Source organism: Pteropus alecto, unplaced genomic scaffold, assembly GCF_000325575.1.
Source record: "Pteropus alecto unplaced genomic scaffold, ASM32557v1 scaffold152, whole genome shotgun sequence".
NCBI lineage: Eukaryota > Metazoa > Chordata > Mammalia > Chiroptera > Pteropodidae > Pteropus > Pteropus alecto.
The window spans coordinates 4,267,105-4,275,422 of NW_006432227.1; the positions used below are offsets into that span (position 1 = coordinate 4,267,105).

Sequence of the window (8,318 nt, forward strand, 5' to 3'; positions counted from 1 at the left end):
ATATTCACATTATATATACAAGTGTGTATATATTGGTATACACACACACACACACACACACACACACACACACACACACGCTTTTTTATTTCTTTACATCACTGAGCAGATGAGATCAATAGTTTATTAACCACATGTATTCACAGCCTGGAGGAGTGGACATTGCTCCTTCTTACGGGCCACTCAGGAGCTGCATTTGGGAACAGGGTGAACAAGCAGGGTCTGTGGAGAGCAGGCTTTGTAGTAACAAAAGTGATATTCAGAGGAGGATGTGATTGACTTGTTTAAATAAATTTGTGGGCTAGCTGGGAACTGAAACCTGTTAGATTCAAGAGCAAGTAAAATGCATTTTGCCCAAGTGATAGGCAAATATCTGAGAAGGAGCATATGCAGAGTATTGTTAGTGATAAACATGGAAGAGGAGGGAGGAAGTGAGTTAAGGAAGCAAGAGAAATCAAACTGTGCTCCGAGCCCAACAAAGCCTTGCTGTAGTCTGCCCAGACCTCTCTGGCACTCAAATTCCATCAGAATATTTCCGTGCAGGGCCAACGAAGCAGGTGATTTACACTTCTACTGCAATCAGTCTTTGGATATGGGTCACCCCAGGAAGGATATGCCCTTGGCCATGACAGCTCTCTGCAGTTGTGGCAAACTGTAAAGGAGTTGACAGCAGCCTACTGATAGCACTTAGGACACCTGGGCAACAGGATGAAGTGGACGGTGCAACTCTGTCCAACACAGTCTATTCCTTACACTGCTTGGACACACTTTATTCATTCGGGACTAGCTCCTTCAAGATTCCACTAGGCCTATCTTCCTGGAGAAAACTTAGGAGAGTTAGTAGAAGGGCTGCCACTCTTAGCTTCCACAGCTGTCATAGGGCCTTACTTGATACTCATCACCTCCCTCTACTGCCATGCACCCTCAGATTCCCTGCACTCTAATTTTCCACATCTGATTGACTGGTGGATTGCCTACGAGTGTGACCTGAACCCTAATTATTGTTGCTACCTTTAAACCAAATTAAAATGTATGATGATGAGAAAGAACATGTTATTTAAAAAAGAATCATCCACAAAAATCTACACATATATTTACTGGAATTCATGCATTAAAGAAAGATGGGGACTATGGGTGAAATAATCTTTAAAGCAAGGAAGAAAGGGTAGAAGGAAAAAGAAAAAAAAAGAACCCTCAGTTGTGCTATGCCCTCGGAGTAGTCACATCTTGAAGCTTAAAATGTTTAGGGTTTTTAGTATTTCCTACCACTAAAAATTGCCTGACCAGCGTACATAATGTATAAGAATTATGTCACATACTCATCAAAAGATTTGGCATATTTTATATACCTAGTTTACAAAATAGACTAAACATAGAAATGGAACTACAAAGTGACACTTAAGTCTTTTGATCTGGGCATTAAATTCTCAGAAAACAGTGATTTAGTTTTCTTAACAGAAGCCTGCTCATTACATAAGGCCAAGCTGAAGTGTTGGTGTATTTTTTTACCCTCAGCACTATATTATAGCATTCTACCCACAGTAAAATATCTCCTGCTGTGACAAGTATTGATCTTATTTTTCCTTTGAGACTCCTAACAAGCCAAACTGTAGCTTCCTAAAATATTCAGCTGAAACAGTGGTTTGTCAGAACTATAAGTTAACAAGAAATTTACTTTTATTATCCTAATAAAAAATAAAACATAATTAACATTCTCCACATATTTACTGATTACACAATTGCTTTATTAGTTAAATGACTGAGTGATCCAAGAATTGAAGACACAATTTTTTGAAATTTTACTTACGTATATGTGTACTTTTATTTAGAGAGAATAATCATTAATATTTTCATACATAATAAAATAAAATTGAAGGCTATGAGCAAAACTGAGAAAATTACATAATTTTAAATCTATCATGAAATGATATTTTAGTGCACAGTTTTAAAATTATACTTACACACAAATATATATAAAATTAGTCTGCCTAAAAAAGAAGCAAGAGAATATATTTAAATATGTCTTTTTATTTCTTACTCATGCGATGCTTTTATGAAAATAATAAATAAATATAGTGATTGAAAGCAGAGAATAGTGTATTATAAACAAGATTTAGTTAGTAATAGAAACTTGTACATAATGATAGTAATTATTTTTAAAATGCAATTATTAATGATATTTGGTCTAAGAAAATATAAAAATAAGAATATAAATGTATAGAACACTAGAAATTATTGCATTACATAACAAGTAAATAAATGTATGATCTGTTTAAAGAAAATTGCAAAGTTTGCTATGGAAATCCATTCTTGAATGACATATTTCAATTTTCCTCAAACTTTACAACAATATGGTACATTTTCAATTTAAATTTGAGAACATACCAGAATTAACTCTAATCTCTTGAAATGGTGCCATATATGTTATTATATCTGTTCAACTGGTATTTAGGAATAAGTTATTCAGTAGTTAATGGAAGCAAATATAGAAATGAAGCAATATAAAATGAATTATTTAATTATTTTGCTCATTCTTTAGGTAGCAGCATTCTAAATCATACTAGAAGGAAAATAGTTTGCTTAAAAAAAACTCTAGAAAATTAAAGAGGAAAAAAAAGATTTCATGATCATAAATTACGAAAACCAACATCTTAAATATATAACGTGCCATTCAAAGACTTTATTTTAAAACTATTTTCTTCCAACCCTTATGTGAAAATATCATTTTCAGCCTTATATTTACAAAATACAGGCTATAAATTATCAATTTCTTTTCGATTAAAAATCATATATTGCACAATAAATTTCTATCCTTTGAAGAAAAACTTCCAATTACATGTTATGTTTACTAAAGAGACATAGCAACACTACAAAGATTTCTTCTGATCCAAGGAAAAAGTCTCAGGACTGGTAAGAGTGTATTCTTTTAATTGAGCACTGAAAATGCTCCAAATATTTATGCATTAGAAAAAACAAATTTTTCTTTTTAATATATGAGAACTTTTAATTCCAACTTTGACCCTCCCCTTCAAATAGATTAAAATTGTATCTATCTCAGATAAAGAAAGAAAGATTAGAAAGTCAAATTTTTCTTTTCTGGGGAGTTCATAAAAAGAGAACCTCTCTTGTCAATCACCTAAACAGATATTTGGTACAAGAAATAGAAAGTATCCACCCACATGACTGAAATTCATTCACAGTGTCTCTTGTGAATTTTTTTGTTTGTGCTGACAAATGTATTAAAAAAAAAAAAAATCGTGAACTAAATATCCCTTAAACTGATTCTAAAAATTCCAAACAGCCTAAATCTCACAAAGGAAGACAAAAGATTTATGCAATCTGTTCATGGGTAAAGCTGTAGTCCATGTTTCAGAGTAGATAAGAAGACTTCCACCGTTTAGTACCATGAGTTTCATGAAATTGTCACTAATACAAATTTAATACAGTATCTCATCTACACAGTCACAGATAATGCTTTAAACATCTCATTCATTACATATGGAAATATTAACTGCTGTATGGCTGATTTTTCTAGTAATTCCTCATGGTTGTTCATATTTCTTATTGGATGGGTTTCCTAAATACAATTTCTGGCTTTTTGTGTATTTCCATTTTAATACAAAATCTTTTTGTAAGTTAAGCAAAATTTCAAAGTTTTTAGGTTAAAAATCAAAAATTTATTTAACAGAATAAAGAGAATTCTTTATAACAGGATCAAGTTTTTGAATGCTCCCTCTCCCATTTTATAGTGTTTATGCTGAGGGTTATTCAATTTATTCAATCTCAGTTTCATAATTCTTCTGAGATGTATATATGAAATATTATCTCAATAACCTTTCATATAAATTTATTTTTCTCCAATTATACACTGGAAAATGCCTAATGCCTTTGGAAATAAAGGTAAGTCTTGAACTATTACATTAAGAGTTTTTGCATATCTTTAAAGTCCATCTATAAAATAAATAACTTAATATGTGTCATTATAGTATAGTAAAGAGCCATAATTTATTTTGTCTCTTTTAATTCACTCCAGTTTAATGTACAAAGATGAACTGAATTTATCATTTTAATTAAATAAGTAAAATATATTTCCTAATATTTTATTATCAACGGTTCAATTAAAAATAAAAATTTCTTCTAATTACAGATTTAGTTACTAATTACAGATTTTTGTTAGTCTCATTAAAGTCACTTCTTAAAAACAAGAATAGCTACAGCATCGATATTGAGTGTATCATATTTGAAAGTTTTCCAAAGTAGAGTTATACTAATCTAACCTCATTTCATTTTATAATCTAAAAAAAAGCAGATGATAAAAATCACAGTTTCATAAATTGATAATCATGTGGCATTCATCATTCTATTACTTTACTTTTAATGTAAAAAATAAATTTTACCCTTAATCATTGTTTCAGGTTTATGTATAACTAGTTTTCTTTTATTAAATTAAATGATTTCAGAAATATGAATTCTGATGTGGAATGGAAAGTCCAAATACAGCATTATTTCTCTCCTTTGACTCAACATAGCTAAATTAGCCACTCTCTACTTAACACTTTTTTCTAAACCAGTCCCAAATATTTCTGCCTGCTTACACTCCTCAGGTGACTCTCCCGAAGGTTTCTTTCCTGGAGGTGTTTGCAAAATCTCCAAGAAACTCCATCTGAGAACAGGATTGACAACCCCATTTACAGTAACCTGTTAATACTGGTCTATCTTCAGATACTGATTTTAAGGGACATCATTTGACTTGTTTATATGAGTTCATATGAAACATAAAAAACATTGAAACGTGTTTGGGTTTTACTTAATAAAGTAATAGCAGTGTAAGGCTGAGTGTGGACAAAAAGCCCTTTACCGAGTTCTGTAATAGGAATGAATTATTTCCATACTTTAAGTAGAAACTTAGGCTTCTACTTTTATCTATATTTTTATCTAAATAACAGATAAAAAAAACATAGACAGAATTCATTTTTATTGCAATTGCTGTAACTGATAGGTTTTATGAGAGCCAAATATTCAGTAAATGAAATATGATAGGATCTCCTTATACTTATCAAAGCATGGCTTGGCTAATGATAATGATTGTACTAACATTTTTTTTTAGAGATTATTACCTCAAGATAATGGGCTAAATATTTTTATTATATTATTCATTTCTTATGACAACCCTGTGGAAGTAAGATAAATGCCCTTCTCTAGAGAAATAAGCATAATGTGATATTTTAATAGTGATATTTGCAAATTTCTAGGCAGTTGTTTAATACTGTATTATAAATGTCTTTTATAAATGCATATAAAATATTATGAGCAATTACTTTTACTTTATTTTATTTTATTATTTATTTATATTTTTTTTAGGTGAGGCAACCCTTAGTTGACTTCACAGGTTTCAAGGACCTTGTCAGTTTACAATCCCTTATTTATTTATTTTTTTTATGCCTACAGCACCTGGTCTTCCTAGGTGGTCTCCCATCCAAGTACTAACCAGGCCCGACCCAGCTTAGCTTCCGAGATCAGACGAGATCGGGCTTGTTCAGGGTGGCGTGGCCGTAGACATGAGCAATTACTTTTAAAATAAATTTAGTTATACATATGTGTGTGTGTTTTGTGACATTTCCAAGACTGCTAATTTTGAATGAAACTTAGAAATAAAGGATAGTACTAAATAGCTATACAAAATTTAAATATTATCTTAATATATCTAGTCTTTTTAGTTTCTGTATCCAACCACAGTTAAGACAAACATTATAAAACAAACCAGATAGGAGAGAGAAAGAATTGAACTATTACTTAATAAGTGAACCTAAATAAAAACAAGGATGAAAGAAAACAAAGAGTAATTCCACAGTTTTATAACTCTCTTTTCATTTAATACAGAATAAATGATTCATGCACGTTGTGTGTACCATTACCCCTCCCCAAAATCTTCAAGTTTCAGTTTGTTACATGCCCAATTTGTCAGATTTGTCAAATTCACTTGCCTTTCACAAACAATATTGCACAGACTGCATGTCAATTTTATTTTATTTTTGTTAATTTCTCTAACAATCTTTAAAGACATTTACAATGTGTTTATGTGTAAGTTGTACAAAATCAACCACTGATGATCAGCTGAATTAATATTAATTTATTAGACAGCTGTCACTCTAAGGCATACAAAATAACCAAAATAAATATGTATGTAGAAACTGATCTCTAAATACATTTATTTTCTTTTAAAAAAGTTAATGGAACTACAAACTATAGGTTAAAATGTATCTGATGAGTGACATACAGCTTAGTGGTTGAGCAAAAAGTTCTGGAATTATCTTACCTATATTTGAATCTGGATCTCTCAATTGCAAGCTCTGTTAACTTGGGCAAACAACTAAGCTTCTCTATGTTTCACTGTCTTCACCTGTAAAATACAGATGATAATAATGTTTACTTTGTGCTGAGAATTAAATTTGATAATACATGAAAGTGTTTAGAACGCAGCTTGGCTTGAGGTAAGTATTTGTTATTATGTAAATAATCATAGGTAAAATGAAAATGTCCACTGAAATCTTATATTTTGATTATAAAGTAATTTTAATTAAATTCAAAAAGAATTTGTAAAATATATCTAAAATTCCAGGTAGTATTAATATTATTTATTTATAATACTATTATTTATACATATTTATCATCTATTTAAGAGGAGAGCTTTTATTTTACTGCCTAAAATATAAAATAAAATCTATATCATCCAATATGTTTATTTATTACATTAGAGGATGTTTTAATTTTTCATCCACTAACATCATATCAAATAGTATATCGTTGTTGAAGTGTATTTAGGTTTCATTTTTAAGTGTAAATAAACTTACATCTCTCTACATACTTGCACACATATAAATATATAAATAAAAGGTTCATATTCAAATTTTAGCATTGTATTGACATAACATACAGCATTTTTCAGTCTTCTCAATGCTATTTTCCAGTTGGCACTATCTATAAAAACAAATAAGCAAAAAATCCCTCTTCTTCAATAAGAGTACCCACTGAGGATGTCACCTTTCACTTTTTTTTTTATCTCCATGCTCTGCTATCATATATACAGCTCACTCCTTGTTCTTTCTCTTGTCTTTATTCATATTCATTAACCTGTTCATGTTCGGCTAAGACATTAGATTTTCCTTTTGACCAAGTTTTGTTCAACCACCTTGTAGTTGGAATTTTTCTCTATAAAAATTCTCAAACTCCAACCCCAAAAACCTTTTATTTTGTTACCTCACTACCAGATACAGAAATACAAGGGTACAATTGTAGTATCAATATCCTATTGAGGTTTACCTGAAATGTCACTTTTCTATTTAAATTAATAAATACCATGAGTCTGGTTTCTGCCCTATGATTATTAGTCTACTATTGGAATCAGAATCTCATAATCTAGAAAAATAATGAATTCACATTCACAATATAAAGTCAGATTCTTTAGTTGCTCATTTAGTTTTGTCAGAAAGGAAAGTCCCTCCCCTATACCAATTCTCACACTCTTTTCAGTTTTTAAATCACTGAGATGACATTTTCACTTATTCTGATCTCTGCACAGCCTTCCACCAACCTCCCACTAAAACTTTCCTGACAAACTGGTAAGAGTTACACAGTAATGCATGCATTATCACTGCCAATCCAGTCACTCTCAAAACTGTCAAGTTCATCGAAGACAAGGAAAGTCTAAGAAACTGTCACGGCTAAAAGAGCCTGAGGAGACACGGTGGCCAAATGTAATGTGAAATTCTAGATAAGATCACAGAATAGAAAAAGAATATTAAAGTAAATCTAAGGAAATCTGAAAAAAAAAATAATGGACAATTATGTATCAATATTAGTGTGCCTAAAAATCATTTAAAACACTGAGTGAAAATCCTCTTCTTCTAGTATGTAGACAAAACTAAATTTGCATCATTTGATTTCTCTACAGTAATCCAGCACCGAGGTCTCCTGCTCTGGTTGTGCTCACTTCCTCATTGAGGTAAGAGATGGTGAGTAGTGGGCTCTGCTGGCTACCTGGGCCTTAGACACTGTCTACTTGCTGAGCTGGCCTGGGGGTGGTAGAGGCCATGCCTGACACCCACCTGGAGTCCTCATAACACACCCTTACACCTTCCCTTGAGCCCCTGACTCTCAAGTTTCCCAATCAGCTTTTTTCTATTAGAACTACAGCATAGGTCATTAGCAGATACAACAAAACTTTAACCATATTTTGTACAAACAAATACAGTCACTAGTTTTGTAATCATTATCAGAAAAAGGAATATGTTAAATGGCTGATAGGATTCCATGGGACT

The 8,318-nt window shown here is 31.4% G+C and overlaps 1 non-coding gene across 1 annotated transcript; it reads right to left on the reverse strand.

Annotated features, from left to right (window-relative positions):
• Positions 1-5,439: 5,439 nt before the first annotated feature.
• LOC112475860 lies at positions 5,440-5,558 on the reverse strand. The gene has a single exon (XR_003044907.1). It is a non-coding gene; the product is annotated as a 5S ribosomal RNA (ribosomal RNA).
• Positions 5,559-8,318: the final 2,760 nt, after the last annotated feature.